This window comes from Talpa occidentalis, unplaced genomic scaffold (assembly GCF_014898055.3).
Source record: "Talpa occidentalis isolate TD23 unplaced genomic scaffold, MPIMG_talOcc4v2.1 talOcc4.15, whole genome shotgun sequence".
Lineage (NCBI taxonomy): Eukaryota > Metazoa > Chordata > Mammalia > Eulipotyphla > Talpidae > Talpa > Talpa occidentalis.
In genome coordinates, this window is record NW_023601543.1 from 18,089,095 (window position 1) to 18,104,121 (window position 15,027).

Consider the following 15,027-nt stretch of genomic DNA (forward strand, 5'->3'; position numbering starts at 1 on the left):
AAAGATGAAATCAATACAAATTGTCCCTGAGAAAGCCCAGATGTTCAACTTACTAAACAAATACTTTAAATCAAGTGACTTAAATATGCTCAAAATGCTAAAGAAAACCTTGGACAGAGAAGTAAAGGAAACCAAGAGAACATTGTGTCATCAAATAGAAAAAAATAATTACCCAATAATGCAAAGAATTTACATTTTAAAGAGACAAAATAGAAAATCTGGAGCTTAAAAATGTAATAGCTATAAAGTACAATAAAAATACTCGCTAGGAAGTTTTTTTAATGATAACAAATTCCTAACACAGACAAACAAACTAAAATAATGCAGGTTTTATTTGATTGATGAATTGTTAGACAATACCACACACAGAGAAAGCTGAACCATTACGAGAATTATAAGAGATTTGTCTTTGGAATACGAGCTTAACTGGTTGTGAAAGAGGCAGTAAATATCAGGACATTTGGAAGTTCAGACGAAAGTCACAAAACAGCCACACATGTCCTGCTGCCAGAGTGGGAATTTATTTTTTTTAAGATTTATTTATTATGCATACAAGAACAGGGGTACAGGCCAGAGGTGCGGGGGTGGGGGCTGAGAGGATACACCAGAGACAGGGTGGGGAACAGAACAGGCAGACTGACTGAAACACACTGCTGAGGGGAGCAGCTGGCAAGACAGGACAGTTTTGCTGTACCATGTGGGTAGCTCCCTGGCTGGCCGGAGATGGAACTCATACTGCAGAGGCTGTGGATAGATTCACAGCACTGTGCTTAACCCCTGTCACAACCAGGGAGGCCCCAGAGTGGGAATTTAAAAGACTGCTAATGAAGAACTCGATGGAAAGTTAAAGCAGACTTTTAACAGAGATTAGTTTTAACAGTGATTCCTTAAATGACTGGGTCTAGAAAAATATAATGTATTTATTCACATACAGCAGTGAACATGAACTAAAATGAATTAAATTATTTCCTTTTATTTTTGGAAAAAGTGCCATGATAATCTGCCTCCAACTAGTTTATCCAAAATAAACTTCCCCCAAAAAATTAAACTTCCAAGAGAAAGTAAAAAAAAATATATATATATTTATATATAAGTGTATATACATATATACACTTCATTAATCTGTATTTATTCCTATGCTATAAATACTATAATTTTTTTTAAGAGGCATGTATTTTTATTTATTTATTTGTTTGTTTATTTATTTGTTTGTTTATACAAGCACTGGGTACAGTCAGAAGCACGGGAGGGTGAGAGAATTCACCAGAGCCAGAGCGGGGAGCAGAGCAGGCAGAAGGACCGAAGTACGCTCCTGAGGGGAGCAGCAGGCGGCAGGAGAGGTCTGCGTGCCATGTGGGACCTCCTCCGGTGGCCGGGGAGCAGCCGGGGATCGAACCGGCGCCGCAGAGGCCTCGGGAAGCTTCGCAACCCAGCGCTCAACCGCTGCACCACCGGGGAGGCCCTAAATACTATAAATTTATAATATTTGTATGATTTCTATTATAAGCAGGATTTGTTATAAAATATTAATTTTATAAATATAAATGCAATTTTTTACATTCCTCAATTTTTTTTCAGAACTCCAAGCTATTTTATATATTTTTAAATACTTTTTAAAAAAGATTTATTTACTTATGCATACAAGAACTGGGGTACAGGCCAGAGGTGTAGGGGGTGAGAGGATTCACCAGAGGCAGAGTGGGGAACAGAACAGGCGGAATGACCAAAATACACTGCTGAGGGAAGCAGCGGGCGGTTGAAACAGGAGAGGTCTGCTGCACCATGTGTGTAGCTGCCTGGCCGGTGATCGAACTTGTGCTGCAGTGGCTGCAGATAGCTTCGTAGTGCTGCATCTTAATCCCTTGCACCACCAGGAAGGCCCCCTTCTCTAAGATTTAAAGCCAATTTAAAAATATATTGTCCAACACAGAAACATTAATTCCAAAGGGCACCTGCACCCCTACGTTTACAGCAGCACTATTTACAATAGCTAAGCTATGGAAACAACCCAAATGCCCAAAAATAGATGACTGGATCAAGAAGATGTGGTCCATATACACCATGGAATATTACTCAGCAGTCAAAATAAATAAACACATGTAGTTTGCAGCAACATGGATGGCGCTGGAAGGGATCATGCTCAGCGAAATAAGCCAGAAAGAAAAAGAAAAATACAGGATGGTCTCACTCATAGCAGGAATTTAGAAAATCTAAATAAGGAACCAGGAAAAAGACTAATTAATACAAAGTAAAAATCAAAATCAACAAGCAACTATAAACCAGAGACACACTATGGGCATGGGGTGGGGAGAGGAAGGATTACGGTCAAAATAAGTGGGGGGGTGCAATTGTATGGGGAATATAACCAAAATGAAAATGCATACATTGTGCGAAAATGAAAAATGATGTAAGAATTATATAAAATAAAATATTTTTAAAAAGGCAAAAAAAAAAAAAGATTTGTTACCCAATTAAATATCAAAAAATATATACTGTTCAAATGATCTAGCAATGGTTTTTAAGATGCATCATGGGATGGGACATATTCTGGTAGCATGTCAACAAAGTGCATGGCTTTGTGAGACCTACTTGGGAATTATTCAAATCATATTCAGTTTGCTGGTGGTTTTTTTCTTACACGGTTTGTTTTTTTTTAACTAGATTGTAAAAGTTCACTATTTTTGAAGGCTCCTTCTAGTTCAGAAAATCCTGTCACCAGCAGTGAAGAAGATGCTCTATTTACTATGGGTTTATTCAATATAATAAACAATTACCAAGTTATTTAAATGGAAGGTATAGAGACGGGCATCTAGGACAAAGCCCTGTTTTACACTCCTTCCTATTACAATTTAAACTGCCAGGTATTTTTACCCACTCTGAATCGTACAGAATTGTCTTTTCCTTTCCATGAAATTTAAAATGTACATAGAACTTCAGAGGAAAATATAATAAATACATATAGCTTCAGCATACAGACAGGGTTGTTAATATTGTGAGCAATGCTTCAAGTTTATACAGACACACAGGAGAGAGAGAGAGACAGAGAGACAGAGAGATAGAGAGAGAATGCTGTGCTGTAGTCAGCTCACACTCATTCTTGAGAGTTGTTTGTTAAATTTTTGAGAACTGACTGCTAAACCTTTGGTAGCTTGAAATGAACCGTGGTGGGAGTGTTACACCATGGAAATTTACAAATGCTATAAATCAGGTCGTTTTTTTATTCCTGGAGAGCTGGTTGTTAAACATTTATCAGCACACTACTGCTCATATATAAAAGAAAGAAAACCCCACAGGTAAATTGGACGCATCTTGGATTCACACTCCCAAGCCTGTTATCCATTCCCCCTTCCCATAAATTTGGTGTGCATTATTCTATAACATCATCTGTACTTTAAATGTGTTTACATGCATCCATAAACAACAGAGTATCATTTTGGTGTGTTTTAAAATGTGTATATATATATATATATATATGTACATATACTGCAGCTTGCTTTTTTCACCCAATATTTTGTAGCAAATGGATCTAGATCATTCCTTGAATATACCTTATTTTATCTATCCATGCTTCTATTAATGGACACCTAGTTCCCAGTTTTTCATCATTAAAATCAATGCTAAAATGGATGGTGCTTAGCCATATGCACATGAGTTTATCTAGACATGTATGCAAAAGTATAATTGCTGAGTTGTAATCATGTTGTCAAATTTACTAGATATTATCAAATTCTTCTCTGAAGTGTAAAACCAGTTTATGCTCCTACTCAAAAGTAAATAAAAATTCTCTTTGCTTGACAGGCTAGCGAACATTTGACTTTTAATTTCTGACGGATGGCTATACCGTGCTTTTAATCTGTGTTGGTCTGAGAGGTGTAAAAGGACATCTCTTTGTGGTTAATTTTCATTTCCTTGATCACTAGTGAGGTTGAGTATTTTTTCTCATATTTATTAGCTATTTATGTTTTCTACTCTCTAATTTCCCTTTTCTTTGCCAATTTTTCTATTGTGTTGCTTGCCTTTTTCTTCTTGATTTTAGGTATTCCCAATATCCTTGGTATACTAATACTTGCCTTTTTACTGTGTTTATGGTAAAGTGTTTTTTGTGTTTTTTTTCTTTTTGGCATTTCGGTGGGGAAATGTGAGAGGTGTGTGCACTGAGATCTCTGCAAACACTTTAAGAACATGATCTGTGGATTTAGTGGTCAGAGGACTTGTCTCACTTGCTCAAAGTGATGATCAACCCAAAATACATGTTTTCCAAGCTCACAAGTCCTGGCTGGCAACACATCTAGAAACTGGAGACATGATGTGTTCCAGTCACACTGAATGTTCTTCAGGTGCTCCATACTCTCTTCCCGAGACCTTAGCACATCCCGAAACTTCTGCCCTGAATATTCTTGAGCATCCCCTCTACCCCCCAGAGCATGTTTTACTTTCCCTCTCTTGGCATGTCCCACACTACATTGCAATAACCTGCTAGCATCTCTGTCTCCATTAGACAGTGAGTGCCGGGAGAGAAGAGAAGGGGTTATTTCTGTTGTTGTAATATCAGTACTCAGCAGAAGGCTGATCGTCATTGCTAAGAAAACCAAAGATTTATATGGGCCTCCCTGGTGGTGCAGGCGGTTGAGCACCACACTGTGAAGCTGTCCACAGCCTCTGCAGCATGTGTTCGATCCCAGCCGGCTGGTGAGAATCCCACATGGTGCAGCAGACCTCTCCTGTCTCGCCCGCTGCTCCCCTCAGCAGTGTACTTCATCAGTCTGCCTCTTCTGTTCCCTGCTCTGTCTCTGGTGAATCCTCTCACCCTCCTGCGCATCTGGCCTGTACCCCAGTTCTTGTATAAAATAAGTAAATCTTAGAAAAAAAAGAAAACCAAAGATTTATACTATAATATATATATTTTAAGAAAACAAAAGGTTTGTTCAATGAATGAGTATGCTAAGAGGCAGCTATGTTGAAGGTCAGGGAGTGTTTCTTTCATTCTTCTAACAACAAACACCTAGTTCTTGCCAGGCTGCGGCTAGTGATATGGGCCTGTTCCTCCCCAAGCTCCCATCCAAAGGAGGAAGACAGACTCAGTGCTGCCACGTGTGACATTGACATCAGCGCCTTGACAGCTTGGGAAGGTGTTTGGAAAACTATCTTTGCCAAAGATGAAGACAAGCCAAGAAGAGATGATTAGTCAATAAATCACCCCTTAATTAAAAATTTAAATGAAATTTTCCCCAGCAATCTCTTTGGCTTTCTTAGATAATCAATACACGTGTCTAACCAGGAATTTTCCCCCTTGGTTCAGGTAGAGCAATGACTAGCAGTGCCTTCTCAGGACTGGCTCCCAGTCACTAGCCCAGCTCTGCCCCTTGGGTAGCAGATGAAACCCATAGGTCATCCATTGCCTTTCGCCCCGCTCACGAGCTGGAAATTCACTCCTTCTAGCTACAAATGCCTTCAATCCACACTTTCATCTTCATCTTCATCCCAAGCCTGACCTCTCCACCAGCCCCCTGAAGCCACTTCCTGCCGCCAGGCTAAAAGAAACAGCTGCCTCACTACAATCTGCTCCCATCCAGTGTTACTTTCCTACGAAGTATGTACTAGATACCGACCAGGCCCTGAGGCCTGAAGAATGAGTAGGAGTCAGCCATCAAGGCTCTTCAGGAAGTTTTCCAAGCAGAAAAAAGAGCTAGTGCCAAATACTAGCAGTGAGAGAAAGCCTGGAGAATTCTAGAAACTCACAAGAGTGAGATAAGTGGGAGTGCAGTAGTACAGGATAAAGATATAGAGACAAGCAATAGAAAGCCACAGGAAGGTTTAAAGCAAGGGAGTGATAGGTTTTCTACCAGTTTGTTGGTTGTTGTTTGATTTCCATGGCGTTTGCTAGTTTCACCATAAAGCTGGAATTGAATAAAGTGCACAGTACAGCTCTTAGGAAACACCTGTGCTCTTAGTAAGGAGGCCCTGTGCACAGTTGGGGGTTTCCAGGAGAAATACACAGATAAGAGAAGCTCTGGGGTTTTCAAAGGGAGACTTCAGTCCAAGAAAAGCCATCTAGGAAAGCACAAAGCTGGGAGAGCTGAAACATGTTGTTCCAACTGCACCACCTCCTCTCTCTGGCCCTGGTTTCTTGACACTTCCTGAATCACATTGCAAAGCTTTTTCACTCTCTGTCCCCAGAGTAACCGGCATGCAGGAGTTAAGGGCCAGGCAAGGCCAAAGAAATATATACAGATTGGAGCGAGCCCAAGTTTATTTGCAACTTGCTGCCTGAGACTTAGGTACACGCACCTGCGTGGGAACGCTCCTCACTGCAGGGCAAGGGACAGCCCGCACGTCGCTAGCTACAAGTCATTTCAATTGAGTATTACATCATTGACACAGCATCACAGCCTCCTGGGTCTCTGTGCTATGATTCAGACATCTGTTTCCTCCCTGTTTCCCTTGCCTCCTCCTGGGGTCCAGGAGCGCTCTTTTGCACCTGGCTCCCTTCCTGAAAAATCAATCATTCTTATTTATCTTCCCGAAACTGTAGAAGAGTTGGAAGGTCTGGCCCTCTCCCTTCTGGGCTCTGCCTCTCAACTGTTAAAGCCTTTAACACTGTTGGAAGCAGAGGGGATTTTCGTTTCTCAAGAGAAAAAAGCTGTCAGAACTTTGGTTATGCTTCTCCTATGCTCACAATGCCTGCTGTTTGTTTGAACACAAGGCTTCTTGCCCAGGGTCAGATTTCTTTGTCTCTGGTCTATGTAGAGAGACAGGAGCCTGGCTCTGATGACGTTTTCCAGCCCCCGGAAGTCTCTATGAGACCAGGGCAGACCCTGGGTTGAGCAGCCCAAAGAAAACAGCTCTCTTCTCTCAAGAAGTCAGGGCTTTGCTATAGGAAATGTTTCAGAAACTTCTCTGAAACCTCCTCCTCAGAATTGAAGAAAGGCCAGACCATCTCTGGGATGTTATTCTTACCTGAAGTCAGTCACGGGAATAACAAGTCTCACACTCTTTATCAGTGAAAGTAATGTTCAGATCAAAGAAGAAAGGTGTTTATTATATTCAATTTCAGGTCTCCTAGCATAGAAGGAATTACATTTTCATCAGGGGATTTCTTTTCAAGTCAGAGTGCAGCTCCCTCCAAGTTTTTGTGCATCTGATATGAAGTCACTACTTTTCAAATACTGCTTGGGAAAAACAGAGAGAGCGTGCCAGCGTGAGGGGGGCAGTGGCTCAAGGATGCAGTTCTCTGTGATTCTGTGTAAAAAAAAAAACACACATTCTATCTTACCGCTGCCTCTAACTCCTAACTGCTGGGAAAGACAGATGGCATCGGAAGGAGAAAAATATAATTCCATCCAAAGCATAAAGTGCCATTTGTCTCTCTCTTATTCTTGTATAAAATAACTTAGTCTAATATTAATAGGTAGGATGTGCTCCAATGCCTTTTTCTTTTCCATAAAGAGCTGAAAGAGTCACCTAAACTCCCAGCATGGAAGTTGAGATCACTCAAAACACATTTCAAAGTCCCTTCAACCCGAGTTTTTTTTTTTTTCTTCACAGGCACATTTCTTCATGTCTCTTTACACCCACACATTCTCATAGTCCTCTAAGAAATGTGTCATGAAAGAGAAAAAAATCAAGATTGTATTTTTCAGCTTTATTGAGGCATAATTGACAAAATTGTAAGCTATTTAAAGTGTACTTTGTGATGATTTGATATTACGTATGCATTGTGAAAGGATTTCTCCCATCTAGTTAATTAACACATCCAGTACTATATATATATGGGTGTGTGCATGCGTGAGCATTTAAGTTATACTCTTAGCAAATTTCAGCTATGCAATGCAGTGATGTCAACTATAGCCACCATGTTATACATTACAGGCTCAGATTTTATTATCTTACAGGTGAAAGCCTCCAACCTCTCTCTTTTACCAACCTCTCCCTACCTCCCCCAACCCCTAGTCCCGAGCACCCACTTTTCCACTCTGTGTCTATGAGCCTGACTTTTTTAGATGCCACATTCCACATATAAGTGATACCATGCAGAATTTGTCATAGTTCCCTCTAAGAAATGTGTCATGAAAAAAGAAAAGTTAACAAGATTATATTTTAAAGGAGTGGAGAGAGATCACTAAATTTAACACTGAACTATTTGGATTTTTTTCATTTGTTTCCATGTCCCTTTCAAATTCTCATTAAGGGGCCTCCCTGGTGGTGAAAGGGATTAAGTCTCAGCACTATGAAGCTAGCCACAGCCACTGCAGCACGAGTTCTATCCCCAGCCAGGGATCTGACCCACATGGCACAGCAGGCCTCTCCTGTTTCACCTGTTGCTCCCCTCAGCAGTGTATTTCAGGGGATTCACTGTTCTGCTCCCCACTCTGTCTCCGGTGAATCCTCTCACATCCACCCCACACCTCTGGCCTGCACCCCAGCTCTTTTTTTAATTTTGATTTTTACTTTATTATAATTACTTTTATTTCCCTGATCCCTTATTTGGATCCCCTACATTCCCCCTATAATTGAAACCATCTGGTAATTTTCTTTTTCTTTCTGGCTTATTTCACTGAGCATGATCCCTTCCAGCGCCATCCATGTTGCTGCAAATGGCACGAGTTTATCTTTTTTGATTGCTGAGTAATATTCCATTGCATATATGTACCACATCTTCTTGATCCAGTCATCTATTTTGGGGCACTTGAGTTGTTTTCAAAGCTTACCTCTTTTATTTTTTTTTTAAAGATTTTTTTAAAGATTTATTTATTTGGGCCTCCCCGGTGGTGCAACGGTTGAGCGCTGGGTTGTGAAGCTGCCCACAGCCTCTGCAGCACCGGTTCGATCCCCGGCTGCTCCCCGGCCACCGGAGGAGGGTCCCACATAGCGCGCAGACCTCTCCTGCCACCGGCTGCTCCCCTCAGCAGTGTACCTCGGTCCTTCTGCCTGCTCTGCTCTCCGCTCTGACTCTGGTGAATTCTCTCACCTTCCCACGCTTTTGACTATACCCAGTGCTTGTATAAATACTGTATGTATAAATAAATAAATCTTTTTTTTAAAAGATTTATTTATTTACTTATAGAAGCACTGGGTATAGTCAGAAGCGCGGGAGGGTGAGAGAATTCACCAGAGCCAGAGCGGGGAACAGAACAGGCAGAGTGATGAAGACATACACTGCTGAGGGGAGCAGAGGGCGCGGCAGGAGAGGTCTGTCAAGCCATGTGGGACCCTCGCCGGTGGCCGGGGATTGAACCAGGTCTGCAGAGGCTGCAGGCAGCTTCGCAGCCCAGCACTCAACTGCTGCACCACCAGGGGAGGCCCAAAGCTTATCTCTTTTAAATAGTGCTGCAGTCAACACAAGGTGTATCCCAACTCTTGTATGCATAAATAAATAAAATAAATCTTTTTTTAAAAGACAAATTCTCATTAAAAGAGTAACAAATCGGGCCTCCCCGGTGGCGCAGCAGTTGAGCGCTGGGTTGCGAAGCTGCCCGCGCCCTCTGCGGCGCTGGTTCAATCCCCCCGGCTGCTCCCCAGCCACCAGAGGAGGGTCCCACATGGCGCGCAGACCTCTCCTGCCGCCCGCTGCTTCCCTCAGCAGTGTACTTCGGTCCTTCTGCCTGCTCTGCTCCCCACTCTGGGAGCTTCTGCACAGCAAAAGAGACAATAACAAAAACAAAGAGAAACCCCACCAACTGGGAGAACATTTTTGCACCCAACACTAATGATAAAGGACTGATCACAAAAATCTGCAAAGAGCTGATGAGACTCAGCAACAACAAAGAAAATAATCCAGTCAAAAAATGGGCAGAAGAGCTAAAAAGAAACTTCTCTGAAGAGGAAATGCAAATGGCCAACAGACATATGAAAAAATGTTCAACATCACTTGTAATCAGGGAAATGCAAATCAAAACTACCATGAGATACCATCTCACACCAGTGAGAATGGCACATATTAAAAAAACTAGCAACAACAAATGTTGGCGAGGATGTGGAGAAAAAGGAACTCTCCTGCACTGTTGGTGGGAGTGCAAACTGGTCCAACCACTATGGAGAGCTGTGTGGAGATTTCTGGACCTACTAAACATAGAGCTTCCATATGATCCAGCAATTCCACTCCTAGGTATTTACCCAAAGGACACAGAAACATCAATTCCAAAGAGCACCTGCACTCCTATGTTTATAGCAGCACTGTTTACAATAGCTAAGCTTTGGAAACAACCCAAATGCCCAAAAATAGATGACTGGATCAAGAAGATGTGGTACATATATACCATGGAATATTACTCAGCATTCAAAAAAGATAAACACATGCAATTTGCAGCAACATGGATGGCACTGGAAGGGATCATGCTCAGCGAAATAAGCCAAAAAGAAAAAGAAAAATACCGGATGGTCTCACTCATAGCAGGAATCTAGAAAACTTAAATAAGGGACCAGGAAAATGAATATAAGAAAGTGAAAATCAAAATCAACAAAAAAACTATGAACCAGAGACACTTTTTGGGGGGTGGGGGGCGGGAGGGGAAGGATTGGGGTCAGAATGGGGCGTTTGCAATTGTATGGGGGAATATAAAAATAAAATTTAATAAAAAAAAAAAAAAAAAGAGTAACAAATCATTTCTAACTCACCCAGTGAAAGGAGAGGGGACATCGCTGCCCAAGACCTTAAATTAGCACCTGACTTGACATGAGGTAGATAGTCCAAGGAGGGAGGTTTGCATCTGTAGAGGGCTGAAGCTAGTAACTGCCACTGTTTATTGAATACCTTCTGTGTCAGCAATGTTGAATACATTATGTCATTGGATTTTCTGAACACTCTTGTGAAGGAAACTGGAACGTTTAGGCCCCACTTTATAGTTGAGAAAACCGAGAGGCCAAATATCAAGCAATTTGCTGAGGTCACATGCAGGTAGTTTAGTGAGGCAAGAACATTGTCTTCTCACTCTCTGAGGTCTCCTGCCAGACCTGAGAGCTCCAGACTCTTCGAGGACCACTAGTTACAATAACTTCGATTAATGCACAAGATGGGAGACTGGCCCAGACTGCTTTCTACCCTCCCTGGTCCCAGGGAAACACGTCAGAACCCACAGTTTTTCAAAGATGGGCAACTCTATGCCCCCAATCTGTCTCTTCTCCCTTGGTTGGACCTCTGTAAGGTCTATTTGGCCTTTCTTCTTTTTTTTTTTAATTTATTCAGTTGTAATTCATATCCTATTAAATTGGCCATTTCAAAAATGACAATTCAGTGGTGTTTAGTACATTCATAAAGTTGTGCAACCACCTTCTCTATGTAGTTCCAAAATATTTCCATCACTCCAAAAGAAAATCCCATATCCATTAAGCAGTTTTCCCCATCTCCCCTTCCCCAACCCTGACAAGTTGTTCTCTGTCTCTTTGGATTTATCTATTCTGGATATTTAATACAAGCGGAATGAGGGGCCTCCCTGGTGGCACAAGGGGTTAAGCACCACACTATGAACCAATTCACAGCCTCTGCAGCACGAGTTCAATCCCCGGCCGGCCAGGGAGATACCCACATGGTGCAGCAGACCTCTCCTGTCTTGCCTGCTTCTCCCCTCAGCAGTGTTTTTCGGTAGATCCGCCTGTTCTGTTCCCCACTCTGTCTCTGGCGAATCCTCTCACACACACCACCTATCTCTGGCCTGTACCCCAGCTCTTGTGTACATAAATAAATAAATCCTTAAAAATATATAAGTGGAATGAGATAATGTATAACTTTGTGTCTGGCTTCTTTCACTTAGCATAATGTTTTAGAGCTTCATCCACATTATAGCATGGATCAAAACTTCATTCTTTCTTAAGGATACATACTATTTATTGACAGGTTGTATCACATTTTGTTTATTCATCCATGAATGAAAGTGTGCACTGGCCTCTTGCAATCATGAAAATCTTTGGATCACATCTGTCAAAGCAAGTATGACAGAGTCATGTTGCCTGTAAGGAACTAGAAAAAACTTGTGGGAACTCTGGACCTAACCCTGGACCATCTTCTAGACCCACGGTTCTCAAGTGGGGGCAATTTCAATCCCCCACCTTGCGACATTTGGCAATGTCTGGAGATATTTTTGGTTCTCACAACTGGGGTGTACTACTAGCATTTCATGGGGAGAGATCAGAAATGCTGTCAAATATTCTATAAGTCAAAGGACAGAGCCCACAATTAAGAATTATCTGACCCACAGTGTCAACCATCAAGGTAGAAAAACCCTGTTAATTTAATGTAAGAGATTGACTGAGTTGCCCACGGTTCCAGAGAGGTTTCATAGGATGGACAATTGTTATGGATCTTGATATCTTTGTCTATCTTAACACTAGTTACTAGTTTTATTCATGGATTCAATATACATATATGGAGCACCTAATTAAGGGCCAGCCAGACTCTAGCTGACCTCAAAATAGTCACAACCTAAGCTTCATATCAAAATATTTAAGGGCCTCCCTGGTGGCTCAGGGGTTAAAGTCTCAGTGCTATCAAGCTATTGCCAGCCACTGCAGCATGAGTTTGATCCCCGGCCAGGGAGCTGACCCACATGGTGCAGCAGACCTCTCCTGTTTCAACCGCCCACTGCTCCCCTCAGCAGTGTATTTCAGTGGATCCACCTATTCTGCTCCCCACTCTGTCTCTCATGAATCCTTCACCCCCCCCACCTCTGGCCTACACCCCAGTCCTTGTATGCATAAATAAAAAAATCTTTTTAAAAAATAAAAATAGGGCCTCCCCGGTGGCACAGCGGGTTGAGCGCTGTGCTGTGAAACTGTCCGCAGCCTCCGCAGAACCAGTTCGATTCCCGGCCAGGGAGAATTCCACATGGCGAGGCAGACCTTTCCTGTCTCACCCACTGATCTCCACAGCAGTGCCTTCTGTCAGTTTGCCTGTTCTGCTCCCTGCTCTGTCTCTGGTGAGTCCTCTTCCCATCCCGCGACTCTGGCCTGTACCCTCCTCTTGTATAAATAAAAATAAATCTTAAAAAATAAAATAAATAAAAATAAAAGTATTTAAGTATTACACATTATACATAAGAAGCAAATTTGTTACCTCTATAACATCTTAAGGGTGTGAGGCTTGTGATATTAGCTCTTTAAACTGTGGAAACCCTAAAAAACTATTTACTCCATCTACAACATAATGTGTAAACTATTTACTCCATCTACAACATAATGTGTTAATATCATTTGAACACAATAAACCATCTTATTTAATTCGGCATCCTTCAATCTACCTATTTTCACTTCTGGCATAGTGCCCTAGACCTCAGCTAATTGTGTAAGAGATTTCATAATGGACTCTAGAAACCTTAAATCATATATTTAAAGGAGTGATTCTCTCATTTCTATTAAAAATAAAAAAGCCATGCTTTCTCTTGCCTTTTCTTATTCTTGTGGTGGTGCTTTGTGTATTTGGAGTTTCTTTGGGTTGGTTGGTTGGTTGGTTGGTTGGTTGGTTTAATGGCCAAAGACAAGGAAGTCACTATATAAAAACCAAACTGTTAACCCAGGGCACGTCAGATTCTCCGCTCTCCACCCACCATGAGAGACAACTGTGTTTCCTTGGGAAACTCAAAACATTAACATCTACCACCTTCTCTTTGCCCAACCCATACCACGTTGGTTTATCATTAAGAGGTAATCTTAACTGCCTATGTCATACCTTGAGTGCTATTGTGAGGCAGACAGTTGCTCCTGTTGAAATTTATATCATTTATTTTACTGCTGCCATGGGAGATTAAAAATTAAATCATAATTTTAAATATTTTCATAAAGGTTAGGTAGGCCTGCTTGATTTCTTTATTGCTCTATTGAATGTCAGAGGCTACAGCATTCACAGAGGACTGACAGTGAGGAATGATGGCATTTATGAAACAAATGTCATTAAGTTTACCTTTGAAGAAGATGCATTCTTGACTTTACCTAGACAATTATGCACAAATTAATTCCTATGATAAGCTAGTTTTTTCCACCCTAAGCTTGTTATACTCTGCTTTGAAAACCATGACAAGAAAATACATCTGAAACAATAGTTGAGTTCCATTACAGGGCTTCATCTAAACTGGGCATGTTTGTAAGCAGGACCGCAAAACCTCAGAAGGTTCCTGAACATCTGGGGCTTGCTCACACCACTGAGAATAGCAGCAAGGCCCTCAGCAAGATTATGACATTTTACTTCTGGGTCCAAATCTCCAATATCTGTGTTCTTTGTCCCCAGAGGGAAAGGTGGAAGTCAGTCAGTGCAGAGGCTGGCCGAGGGATGGAGCCAAAATATTCAACAGGGCTAGTCACATGAGATGAGGAGAGAACTCCCCAAGACAGAGACTCAGCTAGAGAATGTGGAGCCTCAAAATGGAAGCAAATCTGGGTCTCAGCATGTGTATGCATGTCTATACTATAGGATTTGTCATATTCATATCCTAATATGCATTGTGACTAAGAAAAGGATAGTTTATTCTGCGAACATATTTAACCATTCCTGGAAGTATATTCATATTTTGCTGGGCCCTATGATTTTGTGGAATATGGTTTGGAAAATATTGCCACAGAAACATTATATCCAGAAGTGAGCAAAATATATGATAAAGTTCTTATAATAGCCTTATAAATAATATTAAATTATGAAAACACTGTTACAGGGTTGTCAAACAAAATACAGGACACCAAATATTGCATATGATATAAGAGTTTATTCATTGTTATCTGGAATTCAAAATTCAGATTTAAGTAGGCTAACTGGGTCTTTGTTTTTGTTAAATTTGGCAATCCTACACTGGTGATGAGGTGAGAGTCTTAACTAACATATTTTGTTCTGTCTTCACAAGACACATTTCCTCCTGGACCATTGTTCTATGACCATGAGGCACTGTCCAGAAAATTAGATCCTGCTCAGTATTATTAATGTCATCAACTCTTAATTTCCTGTATCATCTATTCTCTACCAAAGTCATCCCTTTCATCTTATAAAAGGAATAAAAATGCTACCTATACTCCCAAACCCTTGAAGTTTCACATCCAACTTTAGAATCACTA